The following is a 19993-nucleotide window of genomic DNA, read 5'->3' on the forward strand; positions in this document are numbered from 1 at the left end:
CCGAGAAAGTGCCAGGGCACAAGCGGGTACACCGGGCGTCCCCCGCGCTCCCTGCCTCTGGACCACACCGAGGCTGCCCTGAGCGCGTGGGAATTTCATTAGAATCACTTTTCTCCTTCCCTTGCTCGTTTCTTCTGCTTGCTGACTTTGCCTGGGGTGTCCATTTCTCGCCCCCTGCATTATTTCTGCCGGTCGGTCTAAGAAATATCGGAGAAATTAACAGACGCTTCTGGAAGCTTCATCCTGCCACCCCACCCCCACCTCGTATTTCTTCCCTTCAGCGGTTTCTTCTCTGAGGTTATAAACGCAAATAAATTTTCTCGGCCCCGCGACAGATTCCTGAATGGGGGCACCCTCGGCCACTTGTTAAGGCCGAGGCGAAGTGGGAGCATAGGATTCTCTGAGCCTCGCCTCCTGCCGGTGTGCTAGTGGTGCCTTTGGTCTTGAGGGTCAGAGGAGACCCTGGCGAACCCAAGATCTGCGGAGATCTTGGGGAAATGTGCTGTGCGGTCCCGAAAACAGGCTGGCGCTCAGCCCGGCGCTGGTTTCAAGGTGGAGCGTTCAGGATGAGCTCATCTCTATGGCTGGCTCTTAGGCTGGATCGTCCCGGTCTAGAACTTGGCCTTCTCAGTCGTGTTCCTGCTAAGGTCTGGGCACCTGGTAGCTGTTAAATGAAAACTTGTTGATTTATTACATTCACGAGCCACAGCGACTGAGCCCTGCGTCGTCAGTTTCTCGCTCCTGCTCATTCTGTGCCTTTCTGTTCTCAGTCCTAAATGTTAACTTTTATTCTCAGTAAGTGAAGAAAAGGTAGGATGCATTTGACTTGGACCAGATTAAACTGTAACTTGCTCTTTTCTAGAAAACTAAATGTTTGACCCTAAGATGAGATTATAGAAGACTTAAATAGACGTTTGTTATCGGAAACTTACTTTTGCTGCACTCTATCAAGCCTTGGGTCTGACAAGTAAAGAGGAAAAAAAAAGTTATTCAGTCATTGGATAGAATCATCATTTGTGAAAGCCCAAGACTCTGGTTGCTTGTGAAAAGCATTCAGAGGACCAATAAAAAATATCTTTCAAAAAAGTTGTTTCAAAAAACACTAGAAGCAATTTCGGGTGAAGTCCGAATTATGAAAAGAGGATTGGGAAAAGAATCATATAGATAACCCACAGTGATGAGTATTAGAAAAGCTGTGCACTCATCAGAGAGGGTGTGAATGGTCGTTTATCAGTTTACAACTGTGTTTCACGGAACTCAATAATTAAGGTGGCTTTAGGGCAGCTGCAGTACATTGTTTAAAATTCCTGTCATTTGAAATATGTCTTACAGGATTTTTTACTTAAATCTGGAAAGAGAAAACTGGAGCTGTGTAACCTGTTGCAGGATCTAAGAAAATCTGCAACTTAAGTGTTTCCATGTTGTTTTTAAAGTTTTCGAGAAAATATCATTTTCCTGAGCTTAAAAAAAAAAAAAAGCCACTCATGAGACAAGTTGAAATGTGCTGATGTAAAACCAACTAAGTAACATTTTTCTTTAAACAAGTTGTTTTTAAAGTACAATGAAAGTCTGTTAATGTCATCAGTAGTTTGCCTTTCTTTAAATTTGTAAAAATAATTCTAGGATAAACAGTGATAGTGAATTTTTATCAAATAAGATTAATATCGAATTAATAGTCACCATTAATGCTATTTTTCTTAAGCCTGTACACATGATTCTGTTAATTTTGAAGTTTCTTGAAATAGAAACTTTAGTGTGTATTAATCTTAGGACAGCAAACAAGAGGGAGGGGTGGATCTTGCCTTCTGGTCACTGAGCTGGGCAACTTGCACATTTATCTTACAAGACCAGAAATGTGAATCTTACCCTGAGAAATTGCAATAGCGGTAGGACTTCAAGTTTTATCCCAAAAGGAGAGCCCAGGGTATATTAAATAGAAAAGATGGAGGTGGGTTTTTTTTTTTTTTTTTAAGAGCCTGAACATGAGGCTTTGCAATCTCCGTAAATGCTCTGTCCAAGACAGCACTTTACTGCAAGATCTTTATGGATATGACTCAGGAAGCAAATGGTTGTGTTTTGGTGTGATCCAATATTAGATTGTTGGCCAATACTCAAGAGCCTCTCCACTGTCAAATTAAGACAGAGAATATTATCTCATGCTTTCCTTTACCAGCGGAAATCCAATTTATGCTCTAGATAAAAGCTTGTCTGTGAGCTCATAGCAGTTTAAGAATCCAGCAAGGGTCTCCCTTTGATTGCTTTACAAGGCTTGTGTGGCATTTCCCTATCAGTACTTAAAATAATACATGTCTTTAGAACATAGATTGGCTCATTCAGGTTTTGCTCTCAAACACCATCAAAGGATGGTGGACAAGAGGGTGTTCTTCCTATTTTACAGATGAGAAAACAGAGGCACCAGGTTAAACTAGCAGAATGAAATAAGCCAAAGCCTGCAGGGTACTCTTTGGCCCAGCCTAGATTCGTGTCCAATTTCTATAAATATCTACACTCATATGAACAAGAAAATCAGCTGGCTGTAGTCAGTAATTCTGGTCTTCCTCTTGAAGCCTGACAGCCCCAAGAAGCTGAATAGCAGGAAGGGACCATGGTTGCCCTGACCCACTGTACCCCCATGAAAAGGTAGCTTTACAAGCATTCAAGGAAATTTCAAGATTTTTTTAATTCTAATGGACATATTCCTGTTCAGAAGTATATCTACATCTGACTTGTTCTCACCATATGATAGACACTGGGTAAGAACCAGCATGAGGGAGGCTGTAACTGTCCCCAATTCTCCTACGTGGATGGGTTTTGGATCTCATCTAGTCCCACCTCCCACCAATGTAGCTGTCCCATCTGTGGCATCTTTATTAATCCTTAGAATTTTTCTAGTCATTTAGTCACTGTCTCTCTGCCAGAATGGCACTTATACCTCCTTGGAACAGTGATTCTAAAACATAAAAATTCTCCAGTGTGATTATTCTGGATTGAATTGTCCATGAAGATGTGGAGAAGAGGAGCCTTCACAGCTCTCTCCCTATGATTGAAATTTGAGAGGCCTGTTAAATAATACTCCTCTTCTCTGCTTCAAGTCTTACCCAAGGCTCCTTTTCATACAAGGACATTAATCTCATATTGGGGACCCCACTTTCATGATCTGAGCTAAACCTGATTACCTCCCAAAGGCCTCACTTCCAGATATCAAATTGGGGGTCAGGGCTTCACCATATGAACTGGGGGGAAGGGTGGGGACAAACATTCAAGTCTTTGCCCCGATCCCTCAAATTCATGTCCTCTTTGCATGCCAAGTACATTATTCCATCCCAAAGCTGCAAACAGTAGCATTAACTCTAAAGTCCAAAGTCTCATCTAAATGATTTGTGGGTGAGACTCCAGATAGGATTCATCCTGAAACAAAATTCCCCTCCAGCTGTGAAGCTGTTAGATGAGTTATGTGCTTCCAAATACACAATGAGGAGCCAGGTGTAGAATATAGTTTCTCATTCCAGAAGGGAGAAACTAGAGCAGTAGGAAAGAAGGGACGAAGGGTTCCATGCAAGTCCAAAGGAACCTATTATACAGAGTGAAGTAAGCCAGAAAGAAAAACACCAATACAGTATACTAATGCATATATATGGAATTTAGAAAGATGGTAACAATAACCCTGTGTATGAGACAGCAAAAGAGACACTGATGTATAGATCAGTCTTATGGACTCTGTGGGAGAGGGAGAGGGTGGGGAGATTTGGGAGAATAGCATTGAAACATGTATAATATCATGTATGAAACAAGTCGCCAGTCCAGGTTCAATGCACGATACTGGATGCTTGGGGCTGGTGCACTGGGACGACCCAGAGGGATGGTATGGGGAGGGAGGACGGCGGAGGGTTCAGGATGGGGAACACAGGTATACCTGTGGCGGATTCATTTCCATATTTGGCAAAACTAATACAATATTGTAAAGTTTAAAAATAAAATTAAAAAAAAAAAAAGCTTAGGGTCAGAGAAAACCATAAAAATGAGGAACTAAAATGTCAAACTAAAAAAAAAAAAAAAAAAAACCAGCAAGGCAAATACCATTAGGTCTTGCGGCTCTAGAATATTCCTTTTTGGATTGATGCTTTGCCTTCTGGACCCACTAGAGTGTTTGTCTCTCCTCTTATGTCTGCAAGGAAGGAGTCACCCACCAAAGTCCCAGGAGGCCCTGCCCCCAAGGCTTTAGGCAGAGGCCACCTCTCCTATTGAACTCCAGGTGATGCCATCCCTCAGCTTTGAAACCAAGGAAGCAGCCCTGATGCTCTCTGAATCTTTGGGGTCATTCTTCCTCTGTCTCGAAGAATAACCCATGTTCACAGGCAGAAGCCCTGTGGTCCAGTCCTGTAGGTCTGACAGCTTTCCTTTCTGTCATCCTGTCTCCACCAGTTCACACTGGCCATGCTTCTGCCAGGGGAGGGGCCCATGGTTCACACCCATCCTCATTTCTTTACCAAATGGTTGTGTGACCACACCCTTACTGTGCTTTTCAGAGCATACCTCCACATATTTTTGCAATATGGATAGGCTGAGAGCTTTCAAGATCATCAAGTTCTGATTCCCTTTTACTTAACAAAATTAGTTCTTTAGTTCATCTCTTTCTCATTTTACTATAAACAAACCAAGGTACTCCTGCAAAACTTTCTTAAAAATCTCCTTAGCTAACTATCTGTTTCATTGGTTCTACTTTCATTGGTTCTACTTTGTCTTCCACAAAACACTAGAATATTGTTCAGCCAAGTTCTTTGCTATAACAATAACTTTTCCTCCATTGCCCAAAACTTGTTCCTCATTTCTGTATCCTCCCAAGAAGGCCTTTGAAGGCCTTTGTCATCCATAGTCTGGTGATGATTATTTATGTGTTCTCTGAATAGCTGTCACTCCAACTCTCCTTTTTCTGAGCCTCACCAGAGTCCCCTTTATCAGTCCCTCATGGCATTCTTGGCTTTTTCTAGTGCACACCTCAAAACTCTTCCAGCTTCTACCCTGTTCCAGAGTTGCTTCTCCATTCTTAGATATTTGTTACAGCAGCACACCACTTGTTGGTGCCAGAGGTCTCTTAATTTCCTAGGGTTGCCGTAACAAATTACCGCAGATTGGGCTTTAAATAACACAAATCTACAGTCTTATGATTCTGAAGTCTGGAGCCTGAAATCAAGCTGTTGGCAGGGCTGTGCTCCCACGGGAAGGCTCTGGGGAAGAACCTTTCTCTGCCTCTTTCTACTTTCATGCCAATCCTTGGTGTCCCCTGGCTTGTGGCTTTCTCTCTCCAGTGTGTGCCTTGTCCTCATATGGTAGAAAGAGAACTTTTATGTCTCTTTTTCTAAGGCTAAGAATCCCATCTTATGACCTCATCTAATTATCTCACAAAGGCTTCACCCCAAAATATCATCATATTGGGGGTTAGGACTTCAACATGTGAATTTTGGGAGACACAGCCCTTAGTCAATAATACATAAAATGTAAAGCTGAAGAAAAACCAAAAACTTGCCTTTGTTACTAATAAAAGCTGAAGCAGGCCAATGCTCCTTATCTGTGATCCTTTGAGCCAGATGTGATTTTACAATTCCACATTTTTTAGATTTAGGGCAAAAATGGTACATATATTGTTACTAATATCCTATAACCAGATACGAATGTGTTTATAAGAAAACATGACTAAGTGCTATACCGTAGAACTTTCTGCAATGCTGAGGGTCTTATCTGTATTATCCTATGTGCGAGCACGAGTTACATATGGCTATTGAGCTTTTGAAACTTGGCTAGTATGATTAAGAGTCTGAATTTTTAATGTCATTTCATAGTAACTGACTTAAATTTGAATAGACTCTTGTGGCTATTGGCTACTATATTGGACACAAAGCTCTAAGAAGGGTAATAAGGACTATAAGTGGCTTCATCTTCATAAGGTTGGGTTTTGCCACCAGGAGTCAGGTCACTTCAGGTTTTGCTGCCAAATGAATTAAGGAAAATTTTGTTTTCGATTCTTGGGGGATTTTGTCATTTCAAATAAGGGCTGTGGATCTTTATTGGGAAATATAGCTTTTAACTTTAGGCAAGTGGGTTTCCCAGTACTGAGCCTCTGAACTGTACAGACTAAGTAAGTCACTACAGCGATGGACAGACCAGACTCTCCCCTCCCCCATCATGGACAGAGCTGACCCCTTAAAATGTATGATATGGAGGAGCTGAGAATGACAGGTTTGCTTACAAGAGAGAAAGAAGGGGCTGGGTTATCTGTGCCCAAATTTTCCTTCCAAATGCAGCCATCAGATAAAGACACTTCTCCCCGAGGGATAAATGTCAGCCCTATTCAGGGCTACTAGTGGATCCCTCTGTGTGTCAAGAGACATCTGCAGTGGAGACAGAGCTATCTCTAGCACCTTTTTTTTGTTCATCCCCCCACTCCCACACAAACACAGATCATCTTTGAAGGTTGTACACAATGTTAATGATAAGAACCTGAGCCCATCCCCACTTAGGTTTTTTACTTGACTTGTCTTTGCATCTTTCCTGACTCTCTTCTCCATTTCTTTTTAAAAAATAATTTTATTTATTTATTTTTGGCTATGCTGGGTCTTCACTGCTGCACGGGATTTTCTCTAGCTGGGGTGAGTAGGGACTCCTCTCTAGTTGTGATGTGCGGGCCTCTCATGGTGGTGGCGTCTCTTGTTGCAGAGCATGGGCTCTAGGGTGTTTGGGCTTCAGCACTTGCAACACCTGGGCTCATTAATTGTGCATTTCAGTAGTTTGGTGCATGGGCTTAGTTCTTCCAGAGCATGTGGAATCTTCCAGGATCAGGGATCGAACTCATGTCTCTGTATCGGTAGGTGGATTCTTCGCCACAGAGCCCTCTTCCCCATTCCTTTGGAATCTTATATAGGAAACCTTATTCTCCAGTTGGCAGAAGTCAAAATAACAAGAGATCTATTCCCTACAGTTGCTGCAGCCAGTGGCCATTGACCTTAACTTGTGTTCTCAGACAAGAGGCAGAAAGATATGCATCAAGAAAACCACAAGAAATTTGTGAATATTCTTCACCATGGTTCTTCTTTCTTTTCCTACAATGCTAATTTCCAAGCTCCATAATTTTTTCATTGTTTTATGAGTTATTGAAAAAAATACAGTTAGGCACAATAAGAAGTGTGTTATATATACACACATACACGCTTTTGATAGGCTGAAACATCTTTCAAAATTAAGAGTCTTAAATGAGAATATTGCAAACTGCTATTTTACAATAAATGCACACAAGATGTTTATAATAAATGAGTTCTAAAATTTTAATAGTTGAATCTTCTGGTCCTTCAGCAAACATTTTTCAGGCAGGAGAGACTACAGATGGCTTAGTGGTAAAGAATCCACCTGCCATGTAGGAGATGGGGGTTCAGTCCCTGGGCTGGGAGGATACTTTAGAGGTGGAAGTGGCAACCTACTCCAGTATTCTTGCCTCGGAATTCCCATGGACAGAGGAGCCTGGTGGGCTATAGTCCATGGGGTCACAAAAGTTGGATATGACTTAGGACTAAACAACAATAACAGACTTGAGAGCCAGACTAGCTGGGATTTACCCTTCCTCAATGCACCATTTAATGAAGTGATTTCTTAAGCAAGTTGTTTAACGTCTTTGTTCTCAGTTTCATAATCTCTGAAAGAGAACTCTGCCTAAGAGGGTTATTGAGTAGTTGAAATAAGCTAATAGATGTAACTCACTTAGAACAGTGCTGGACACTTGTTAAGCATTATTTGCTGTTATTCTCTTTAAGTTTCCACTGTGATCCAGATACCGTGTGGGTATGGAGGTGCCGAGAGGAACAAGGAATTAAGGAATGCCATCTGCCGAGGCATCAGTCAGAACTCAGCAGTAAAAATGAAGAGCATTCCAGATATGTTCAGGAACTAGATGTTTCCCCCCAAACATTGTGAGGGTCAGAGAAGTGAAAGTCAGGGGCACTATTGGGCATTTAGGTCACATTGCCAAAGCTGTCACCCAGAGGACAGGAGAATGTAGAAGCCACTGCCAGTCTACACCGCTGGAGACTGGGAAGCTGGCTGGTTTCTCCAAGTACCCTTATCTGCTGAACCTGCATGTCAGCCACCACAGCTGGTGACAGAAGAACCTCTTGGCTTCCCTAGCCCTCCAGATCTCACACAGATGTGTCCTCCTGGCCGAGCGGGATTACCTGTGGACCCTGGCAGCAGGTGTGACCAGGAACCTCTAGGCTTCCAGCCACTGTGCCCCAAGGGAGAGGGTGAAAGGCGTGGTAATGGATCCTCAACCCCAAGAAACAGTATCTGGCAAGAAGCAGTTACATGCACTCTTTTGCTTCCACAGCCAGTAGGTGTTCACAGAGCACCCACTCCCTATGGGTGCTGTTCTGGTGCTAAGAATACAACAGTAACAAAACAGGCCAGGTCTCTGCTCTCACAGAATTTACGTGAATGATAAAAATATATGTGATGAGCACAGAGCTAAAATATGAGCAGAGAAGTGAAAAGACACTGAGGAGTAAGCCAGCTTGGGGCTCAAGAGTGAGGGTTTGGGAGGGCTCTCCAGAGGAAGGAGTAGAACCAGGATGTAGAAACTTCTACAGGATAATTGAACCTGAGGCAAAGAGGTGGGAGATCTCTACAGGGAATAAAGAGGGATAATCTTGATTATTCCACAAAGAGCTTTTCTCCTTTTGAATAAGAGTGGAGCTGATGTATTGAGGTGATGGTATTTTTTGTCCTTTGAAAGTGGCTCATTTAGAATGACACTGAATGGAAAGTGTGACTTGGGCCATATAGGTACTCTGTATACAAATAGACCATGATTTTATGATTTAATAGGACTTCTTGGTGGCTCAGACAGTGAAGAATCTGCCTTCAATGCAGGAGACCCAGGTTCCATCCCTGGGTCGGGAAGATTCTCTGCAGAAGGGAATGGCAATCCACTCCAATATTGGGCCGTATAGGTACTCTGTATACAAATAGATTATGACTTTATGGTTTAACAAATCATCTGTGCATGCTGCGTGCATATTCAGCCACTTCAGTCTTATCTGACTTTTTGTGGCCCTGTGGACTGTAGCCTGCCAGGCTCCTCTGTCTGTGGGATTATCCAGGTAAGAATACTGGAGTGGGTTGCCATACCCTCCTCCAGGAGATCTTCCTGAATCAGGGATCAAACCGGAGTCTCTTGCATTGCAGGTGGATTCTTTACCCCTGAGCCACCTGGGAAGCCCAATAAATCATCTACTGATTTTTTAAAACTCTTGTAACACCATAGCAGTGATGTTAATTGCCATTTTAAAGATTTTCTGCAAGTTCGTATTTTGTTTCAGTTGTCTATTGCTGTGTATCAACCAGAGGCTTCCCAGATGGCACTAGTGGTACAGAACCTGCCTACCAGTGCAGAAGACATAAGAGACGTGGGTTCGATCCCTGGGTCCAGAAGATCCCATGGAGGATGACACAGCAACCCACTCCAGTATTCTTGTCTGGAGAGTCCCATGGACAGAGGAGCCTGACAGGTTACGGTCCATAGGATCACAAAGTCAGACACAACTGAAGTGACTTAGCATACATGCCTGTGTACCAACTCGCCCCAAAATTCAGTGACTTAAACCAGCGATTTACCATTTCTCCCTCCTGCATCTGGCTCCTCTGTGCTCCTCCATGAGGGCTTGCTCACTCCAGCTTTTTCTCATCATTTGGATTCATTGTAGGGATTGCTTTCCCAGAGAAAGGAAGTGGAAGCTACCAGGCCTCTTCAGGCCCGGGCTTGGAAGTCCCAGAACATCTCTGTACCTGCATCCCATCTGTGTGAGTCATTAAGGTAAGACCAGAGTCAAAGGGATCTTAAAAAAGTCTTAGGAAGTAGACTCCATCTCATGATGTCAGGAGAGACATGTGCATGTAGGCAGGAGAGGTTTTCATGATGGCCAACTATAAAAGCTGCGGAAACCCCCAGTTATGTCTTTGACATAACTGTATTAAATGACATAATACATGAAAATGTAGTAAATTCATAACCTGAAACATAGCAAATGCTCAACAAGCATTGCTAATAATGATAATTGTTGTGATGATGATGATTTGTTAAGGCTGGACAGTGAGTCTGTAAATTCCACCCTTCTAAAACCTTGCAGATTCTGAAATGAGGGGAAAAAAGACCAAAGGCTATGCAGATAGGAGATAAATTATCACCACTGCTGGTGATAAAGATAACGCAGAGCATTTTTGTACCTCCTAACACTAAATACAAGAATTGGACAATCTTCCATTCCAAAACTGGTGTGGGGGGCAAGGCGGGGGGGGGGGGTGGTCTGCTTCATAGAACCTGAAGCCTGGCGCATACCCACGCTCTCCGAGGACAAACAGGTCCATTCCCCAATGAGAGGGGTGAGCAGGTGGGTTAAGCTTGCCTGCTTTATTCTTCCTACATTTTCCAGTCAAATAAGTCACCTTCTAACTTCCCACCTGAGCTCTGGGGAGGGTAAATGAGACAGAAAAGAGAGGCCAGGAGCCTTCCACTCCAGAAGAAACTTCCAGTTAGGAGAAGAAAGGCTTCTTGCCTAACACAGATATTCACTTATTTCCACTTCAGCATTCATACATGATGAAAGCCTTCAGTTACCCAGAACCATTTAAATTGGATATCTAGTTTGGCATAGCCCAAATTATATCACTGTGAAATATCTTAATAGAAGAGAAGACAGTGAACAATAGGGTGTTACATATCTTAAATGTAAAAGAAGCAATTACATGCAAATATGCATATCAGAATACTTTCATAGGGTAAGTGCTTAGCAAGGCTTTGGAAAAAGTCACTTTATCTGTCTAGAAATAGTTTGTTTTAAATCACTAAGTTTTGGGATACATTGATATGCCACAATACACAACTAAAAAGAAAAAGTGCAAACTCACAAACACCTTTGAAAATGGTTAATGTTGAAATTCCTACAGAGTAGCAGGAATTCAGCTACAAAGTAATTGGGTATGACAAAGTATGCTGGCCAGTCTTTTCAACTCAGATTCTTGTAAGTCTTTTTGTTAATGGTCATATGATTTAAATAAAAGTAAGTCTTGTGGTAGATGGCTCACAAAGATCCTAGGTGTTGAGTTACGTACAATCTAAAAGTGAGGTGATATTGATTTAAAGATAGCTATCACTTCAGGGATTTAGCTTATATCATAATTTTGCTGCAATTAAACAGAATTCATTCTACAAATTAAAGTATGTTGGCTATTATATAGTTAGGAAAACAATTTGTATAATACTGGAATCAAGATTGCCAGGAGAAATATCAATAACCTCAGATATGCAGATGACACCACCCTTATGGCAGAAAGTGAAGAACTAAAGAGCCTCTTGATGAAACTCAAAGAAGAGAGTTGAAAAAGTCGGCTTAAAGCTCAACATTCAGAAAATTAGGATCATGGCATCTGGTCCCTTCACTTCATGGCAAATAGATGGGGAAACAGTGGCTGACTTTGTTTTTTGGGGCTCCAAAATCACTGCAGATGGTCACTGCAGCCATGAAATTAAAAGACGCTTACTCCTTGGAAAGAAAGTTATCACCAACCTAGGCAGCATATTCAAAAGCAGAGACATTACTTTGTCAACAAAGGTACGTCTAGTCAAGGCTATGGTTTTTCTAGTGGTCATGTATGGATGTGAGAGTTGGAGTATAAAGAGAGCTGAGCACTGAAGAATTGATGCTTTTGAACTGTGGTGTTGGAGAAGACTCTTGAGAGTCCCTTGGACTGCAAGGAGATCCAACCAGTGCATCCTAAAGGAAATGGAAGGACTGATGTTGAAGTTGAAACTCCAATACTTTGGCCACCTGATGCGAAGAACTGACTCATTGGAAAAGACCCTGATGCTGGGAAAGATTGAAGGTGACAACAGAGGTTGAGATGGTTGGATGGCATCACTGACTCAATGGACGTGAGTAAACTTTGGGAGTTGGTGTGCTGCAGTCCATGGGGTCACAAAGAGTCGGACACAACTGAGCTACTGAACTGAATACTGAGTTAATGAAAGGATTAAAAAAATTGCAGCTGTGGATCCAATTCAAAGGGAATAATACCCACTTCCAAGGAAATACTTCCTTGAATCTCATTTTCATTCCAGAGTATTTTAAAGCTTTGACATGGGTACACTTAAAACAGAGAGCAAAGCCCAGATGTCAGGTGTCTTATTCCAAGAGTGATTACAGAATCTAACTCAGAAATGAAATCACAAAATTGAAAGGGTGTCCTTCATAATGCTTAATCTGATCCATTATGTATCGTGTCATTCAGAGGGTTTCTTGTCACTGAGTATATTTCCTTCAGATTTTATTCTGAGCATCAGCTGAAATATTTATTGGCTAGGCATTGCATAGACCAGACTCCGAACTGGTTGGTGTGCAGAGTTACAAAGGAAGTAAGAGGTCCATACTGCTCCCTTTATTCTTTAGGCTCATCCATCTAGGAGGCAGGACCACCACAACTGTCAGGAATAGGAGCACTGTGAGGGGGATGTTTGCGTGCAAAGGTCAGTTGGAATAATTGGAATCAAACTGTCATATCTGATATCCCAGTCAAGCATGAGCTGGTCAAATTTAGTTAAAAGGGAAAAGCCAGGATGTATCTAATCTAAGAAAGAGACCTCTGAACTGGAGTGGAGGGCCCAGCGGGGAAACTGGTCCATTTGCACATGATGAGAACGCTGAAAAGATGTTCAGAAGCCCAAATAATCTATGTAGAGTATCAATTATGATAACAATAAAAAGGAACATGTAGGAGAAATGTAGACAGATCCAGAGGCTCCCACCTCTGAGAAGCTACCATCTGTAAGTATGTATCTGCAAACTCAAGGGGGATGAGAGCCTTTGTAAAATACAAATTTCATAATTTAATGAAATTACTCTGAATTAGGAATCTTATAAAGGGTGAGGCTGCGAGGTTCTTGTCACATGGGTCTCCCAGTTTTTTGGCATACCTCCCCTTCACAGGTGGGAAATGGACTTCTCTCTGAATCTAGACGCTGTTTTTGACCAACAGGGTGCAGAAGAAATGGCACAGTGCCAGTTTCTGAGTCCAGGCTCTTAGAAACTGGCCCCTTTATTTTCTGTCTCTTGAAGCACCAGTTCTTTAGACCCCAGTCACCCTTGGAGGCTTCCCAAGTTGTTCAGTGGTAAAGAATCTGCCTGCCAATACAGAAGACGCAGGAGACACAGGTTTCATTCCTGGATTGGGAGGATCCCTTGGAGAAGGAAATAGCAACCCACTCCAGTATTCTTACTTGGAAAATCCCATAGATAGAAGAGTCTTTCAGACAACAATCCATGGGGTCACAAAGAATTGGACAAGACTGAGCACACACAGACCTCCTTGGCTGCTGCTGCTACGTCGCTTCAGTCGTGTCCGACTCTGTGCGACCTCCTTGGAGAGATCCCTTAAGACAAGTGAGTGGTAGCACCATCTTGTGGGCAAGGAGGAGGAGCTGTCTTGGAAGCAGGTCTCTACCCCCACTTCTTCCCATACCTACAGAGTCTGCCCAGCTGATGGATGCTGTATGGAGCAGAGACCTTCTCCCAACTAAAACCTGCCCAAATTGCGGATTCAAGAGAAAAATGATTATTTTAAGCCAGCGATTTTTATTTGTTATACAGTAATCAATAAGTAAAAGTGGTAAAATGAACAAACCCAGTGTAGTGTGGACCAGCTAAGGTGAGTTTGTGGGGTAGATCTGGATTTGTATCTTGAGATTTGTTAAAATGTTGGGTAAGTCATCTAATTTCCTCAAGTTTCATTGCCCCTCCAGCTTCTGAGAGTTGAGTGTAATAAAAACCTCCTTCCAAGGTGAGCTTGAGAAATAAATGAAATACTATACATAAGCGCCTAAAACAATACCTGAAAAGTAGCGGGGACTTAAACATCCTGAATCAGAATTTGCGAAAAGCCCTAGGCAATACAGAAAAGAGGTTTTAGTTTATAAGGAAATGAGAATTACTTGAATAGCTGCTTCTTTGTAAATTGTGGTATGAAATGGGTCCTTATTCTCAAATTATGCCACCTATATAATCATATATGCTTTAACTAGAGGAAACTATATTAAAGCAGTGTATTTTTAAAATGTTGATATAACACATAAATATGAATTCAGCCCAGTTTATGAGGTATTAGGTTAATAAGTTGCACCTTTAAATAATAGAGCAGCCACACCTTATAACTTATTTTTTAAAAATCATCTGCCCCCCCCAAAAAAAATCCCTTGAAACTATAGGTAGAAAGCAGATTTCAATAAAATGACATTCAGAATAAAAAGTTAGCATTTTCTCCTTGTAATGTCAGATGTGCTAAAATCTTCTACTAAAAATTGTCACTTCTTTCACACATAAAGGATCCCTTTAATGTTGCTTTAAATCTCCATGAGGGTTCAGAGATCACTTTTTAACTCCTGTTAATCTTTTAGATCTAGATGCACAGTTTGCTTGCCACGGATGTTCCAAAGAGCATGAAGTGCCCACATTTATGAGGGAAGGACCACTCTTGATAAAACTGAGCAGCCGTCTTTATCTAAGGAAAGATTTCAATACAGATCTCATGTATGATTGAAACCTGTCTCATTCCAAGTGGCTACTCTGATAGAATGACCCAGCTTTGCATAAGCTGGTCATTCTTGTGTGCGTGTGATGGTTATTGTAACCCCGCACAATATTGATGTTCCTGTCCATGTTTGGGATAGAGGAAGGTAGAGAGGAGGCATGACGAGAAGGGGGAGATGGAGCTCTTGAGTGAATGAACACACGATTCCAGCCAGAGTTAGATGGATGATAACTTGAATCTGGAAAGGCTTGATTCATTTGTTCATTGATTCTGCTCTATAAATCTGAGAGTAGAATGGAACAGGAAGAGAAGGCCCTGGCATCTAAGAATTTTGAAACAGAAACAGGTTTTGTTTTTTAACTTTGTGTTTGGTGTTCCTTGGAAAGGGCTGGATACTTGGGCAGTCTGGTCCCTCTGGGGCAGGAGAGCCAGGATACTGAGCATCATCAGGACGGGTGGAGGGGGGCAGTTGGGCAGGAGCCTTCCTTACTCCATGTCCCTCACATAATTATCTAAAGAAAAGGAACTGAGAGCATTGGCTAAATGCTTTCCTTCTTTTACTGAGATTTCTAAAAAATATTTGAAGCTCATTCTTTGGATCCGGTACTTATTTTATAATCTTTTCTTTTTGTTGTTCATTACCCTTTTCCTTTTGGAAACTTACAGTCTGTTTCACTGTGTCAAAAAGAAAAACAAGAAGGTTTTCACTTTTGCTGATATTATGAATAGTGTTAAAGCAGACTCACGCTCTGCAGGCAGTTTCTATTGTTGTATAAGCGGGAAAGGGGTCCCTTTTTATACTCAGCTGATCCCAAAATGCGAATGTAAATTGCCTGCCTGTAGTACCTGCAGATGGGGGTAGGGCAGTACAGGTTTCTAGGACCCAGGTTTCATGTGATACCACAGCATCCAAGAATCACAGCACTGGCATCATGGATTCAGTTCTGCCCAGTGTTTCCCAGCTGTCCGACCTGGGGCAGGTTCAAATATCAGTCTTTCTGTCAGAACAAAAAATGCCTATATTGTATATCTTACGGAGTCCTGAGGATTAAATTCTTACGTTGTATACACACAGTGATCCCTACATAGAAAGCATTCTTTTCTTAAAACTCTTCCAAATATAATAAACAAGTCTTAAACTGACTCGAAGTCACTATTAAGTAATTAAGTTTCAGTAAAATAACTAAAATTTAGTACTCACATCAGAGAAGGCAATGGCACCCCACTCCAGTACTCTTGCCTGGAAAATCCCATGGATGGCGGAGCCTGGTAGGCTGCAGTCCATGGGGTCGCTAAGAGTCGGACACGACTGAGCGACTTCCCTTTCACTTTTCACTTTCACGCATTGGAGAAGGCAGTGGCACCCCACTCCAGTACTTTTGACTGGAGAATCCCAGGGACGGGAGAGCCTGGTGGGCTGCCATCTATGGGGTCGCACAGAGTTGGACACAACTGAAACGACTTAGCAGCAGCAGTACTCACGTGGAGTAGATGCTCAAGAATTCAATCTCATCTTAAGAGAAATGAAAGTGGAGAGGAGGTGGGGGCCAGTTACCCCTGGACCTAGCCTTCTCAGGCATTCCTGCAGCACCAGCTCTGCCAAACCAGCTCTAGTTCCCAGAACCCATCCCCGATCATTCCAATCCCTGTCATCTCCCACTCCTGCCCACAGTGGGGCTAAACCTCTCTCTGTCAATATACCCAGATTCCTCATTACCTGTATGACTTACCAACTCCTCTGGGTGAGGCCAGCTAGATGCCCACAGGAATGGTGGTAGAGACACAGCCTTTGAGACCCATCCTCCAGGCCAGGGCTTCCATTAAGCCACATTCCCTGAGTGCAGCTCCTGATTTTTTTTGTTGTAACAGCCCAAGGGAGAGGAAATTGGAGGAAAAGGGTATCTTTCCCCACCCCGCAGGAAAAAGCAGGGACTGAAGGATGATGAGGTGAGACGAGATTTCTGCCATGAAGCCAGACAATGGCAGTGCAGTTTTAAATTCCCATGCAATTCTCATAAAAACAATGAGAAATCAAATAGCGCTGAGGTAATGGTCTAGCTACTATGACTTTGGGGACCAGTTAGCAACTTTGCCACTTTCTTTACAGCAAGTTTCATTTTGTGTTCCATTTAAGTCACGCACAGCCCGGCTTGTGTAACACCCATTTAGAAGTTGGAGAGATTTGAGTTTTTCTGCTAGAGAAATTTCTGGTCTTCTAACAGCCTTGTGTGTGCATGTAGTATAACATTTGTATCCTAGAGGTGACATGAGGTGGTAAAGGGACGTGAAATGGGCTGAAACATCTTGGCTTCTATGTGGGATTTGGACAGTACCTCTGTGACCTTGGGCAGTTCTCTCTGGAACTCTTTTCCTCATCTGTGGAATGAGGTGGATGAAAAACAGGACTTCTGGGACCTCTTCAAACTTCAGTATTGCATTATTCCATTTCTTTGAAACTACCTAGCAGTTTCGTTTTATTTTTTTTTTCATATTGAGAGGAAGTCAGGAGTCTAACTCTACCTTTGTGATTATGACTATGATCTGAAAAATGATAATATCACCTATTTTCCTTGACTCAGAAATTTGTCATGATAATGGATGGAAAAGCACTTCTGAAACTGAAGTATATTATAAAAGTGAACACTGTTGATTATTTGAATGTGGAAAGTATAACAGAGGACAACCAAGACCGTTCCCAACTGTCCTGTATTGAAACTGGGGGCTGTGAGTATGATGAAATAAGCAAAAAGGACATCTTGTCTAGGCCTACCAATGGGAATTTGAGGTTTACAAAATCATCAGGACTTTGGATAAGGTGGTTAAACATAAACTCCTTGATAGAAGGGGTTGGATCTCCACCCTGAATTGTGTGATGGGATTAATCAGGTGTGTACATACAGCACATGATACACACAGAGATCACTGAGTAATCAAGGTTGAAGGTTCAGAACCTGGAGCTGGAAACACTTGAGTTTGAGACCTGGCTCTGTGCCATTTTCTGACTCAGTGACCTTGTTACTGCTGCTGTTCAGTTGCTCAGTCGTGTCCGACTCTTTGTAATCCCATGGACTGTAGCACACCAGGCTTCCCTGTGCTTCACCACCTCCTGGAGCTTGTTCAAACTCATGTCCATCAAGTCCATGATACCATCCAACCATCTCATCCTCTGTCATCACCTTCTCCTCCTGCCTTCAGTCTTTCCTATCATCAGGGTCTTTTCTAATTAGTCAATTCTTTGCATCAGGAAATAAATATTGGAGCTTCAGCATCAGTCCTTCCAATGAATATTCAGGGTTGATTTCCTTTAGGATTAACATGTTTGATCTCCTTTCAGTCCAAGGGACTCCCAAGAGTCTTCTCCAACACCACAGTTCAAAAGCACCAGTTCTTTGGTGCTCAGCTTTCTTTATAGTCCAACTCTCTCATCTATACAGATCAGATCAGATCAGTCATGACTACTGAAAAAACCATTGCTTTGACTAGACCGACCTTCTTTGGCAAAGTAATGTCTCTGCTTTTTAATATACTGTCTAGGTTGGTCATAGCTTTTCTTCCAAGCAGCAAGTGTTTTTTAATTTCATGGCTGTGATCATCATCTGAAATGATTTTGGAGCCCCCCAAAATAAAAGTCTGTCACTGTTTCCACTGTTTCCCCATCTATTTGCCATGAAGTGATGGGACCAGATGCCATGATCTTAGTGTTTTGAATGTTGAATTTTAACCAGCTTTTTCACTTTCCTCTTTCACTTTCATCAAGAGGCTCTTTAGTTCCTCTTCGATGTCTGCCCTAAGGATAGGATCATCTGCATATCTGAGGTTATTGATATTTCTCCTGGCAATCTTGATTCCGGCTTTTGCTTTATACAACCTGGCCTTTCTCATGATGTACTCTGCATATAGGTTAAATAAGCAGGGTGACAATATACAGCCTTGACGTACTCCTTTTCCTATTTGGAACCAGTCCTTTGTTCTTGGTGTTGCATCTTTACCTGCATACAGTTTTCTCAAGAGGCAGGTAAGGTCATTTGGTATTCCCATCTCTTTCAGAATTTTCCAGTTTGTTGTGATCCACATGGTCAAAGGCTTTAGCATAGTCAGTGAAGCAGAAGTAGATGTTTTTCTGGAATTCTCTTGCTTTTTCTGTGATCCAATGGATGTTGGCAATTTGATTTGATGCCTCTTCTAAATCCAGCTTGAACATCTGAAAGTTCTCAGTTCACGTACTGTTGAAGCCTTGCTTGGAGAGTTGAGCATTACTTTGCTTGCGTGTGATATGAGTGCACTTGTGCAGTAGTTTGAACATTTTGGGCATTACCTTTCTTTGGGATTGGAATGAAAACTGACCTTTTCCAGTCCTGTGGCTACTGCTGAGTTTTCCAGATTTGCTGGCATGTTGAGTGCATCACTTTCACAGCATCATCTTTCAGGATTTGAAATAGCTCAACTGGAATTCCATCACTTTCACTAGCTGTCTTCATAGTGATGCTTCCTAAGACCCACTTGACTTTACACTCCAGGATGTCTGGCTCTAGGTGAGTGATCACACCATTGTGGTTATCTGGGCCATTAAGATCTCTTTTGTTTAGTTCTTCTGTGTTTTCTTGCCACCTCCTCTTAATATCTTCTGTTGAGAGGTCCATACCATTTCTGTCCTTTATTGTGCTCATCTTTGTATGATATGTCCCCTTGGTATCTCTAATTGAAGAGATCTCTAGTCTTTCCCATTCTATTGTTTTCCTCTGTTTCTTTGCATTGATCACTTAGGAAGGCTTTCTTATCTCTCCTTGCTATTCTTTGGAACTCTGCATTCAGATGGGTATACTTTCCTTTTCTTCTTTGCCTTTAGCTTCTCTTCTTTTCTCAGTTATTTGTAAGATCTCCTCAGACAACCATTTTTTCTTTTTGCATTTCTTTCCATTTGGGGTGGTTTTGATCACTGCCTCCTGTACAGTGTTACGAACCTCTGTCCTTAGTTCTTTAGGCATTCTGTCCACGAGATCTAATCCCTTGAATCTATTTGTCATTTCCTCTGTATAATTGTAAGGGATTTGATTTAGGTCATACCTGAATGGCCTAGTGGTTTTCCCTACTTTTTTCAACTGAAGTCTGAATTTGGCAATAAGGAGTTCATAATCTGAGCCACAGTCTGCTCCCAGTCTTGTTTTTGCTGACTGTATATAGCTTCTCCATGTTTGGCTGCAAAGAATATAATCGGTCTGATTTCAGCATTGACCATCTGGTGACGTCCATGTGTAGAGTCATCTCTTGTATTGTTAGAAGAGGGTGTTTGTTATGACCAGTGCATTCTCTTGGCAAAACTCTGTTAGCCTTTGCCCTGCTTCAATTTGTACTCCAAGGGCAAACTTGCCTGTTACTC

The 19993-nt window shown here is 42.1% G+C and overlaps 1 protein-coding gene across 1 annotated transcript in view; it reads left to right on the top strand.

Moving 5' to 3' along the window:
- The window catches only part of NWD2 (NACHT and WD repeat domain containing 2), a 133753-nt gene that overhangs the window by 1352 nt on the left and 112408 nt on the right, over positions 1-19993 (top strand). The window lies entirely within an intron of this gene.

The sequence above is a fragment of the Bos javanicus genome, chromosome 6 (genome assembly GCF_032452875.1).
Source record: "Bos javanicus breed banteng chromosome 6, ARS-OSU_banteng_1.0, whole genome shotgun sequence".
Taxonomy (NCBI): Eukaryota; Metazoa; Chordata; class Mammalia; order Artiodactyla; family Bovidae; genus Bos; species Bos javanicus.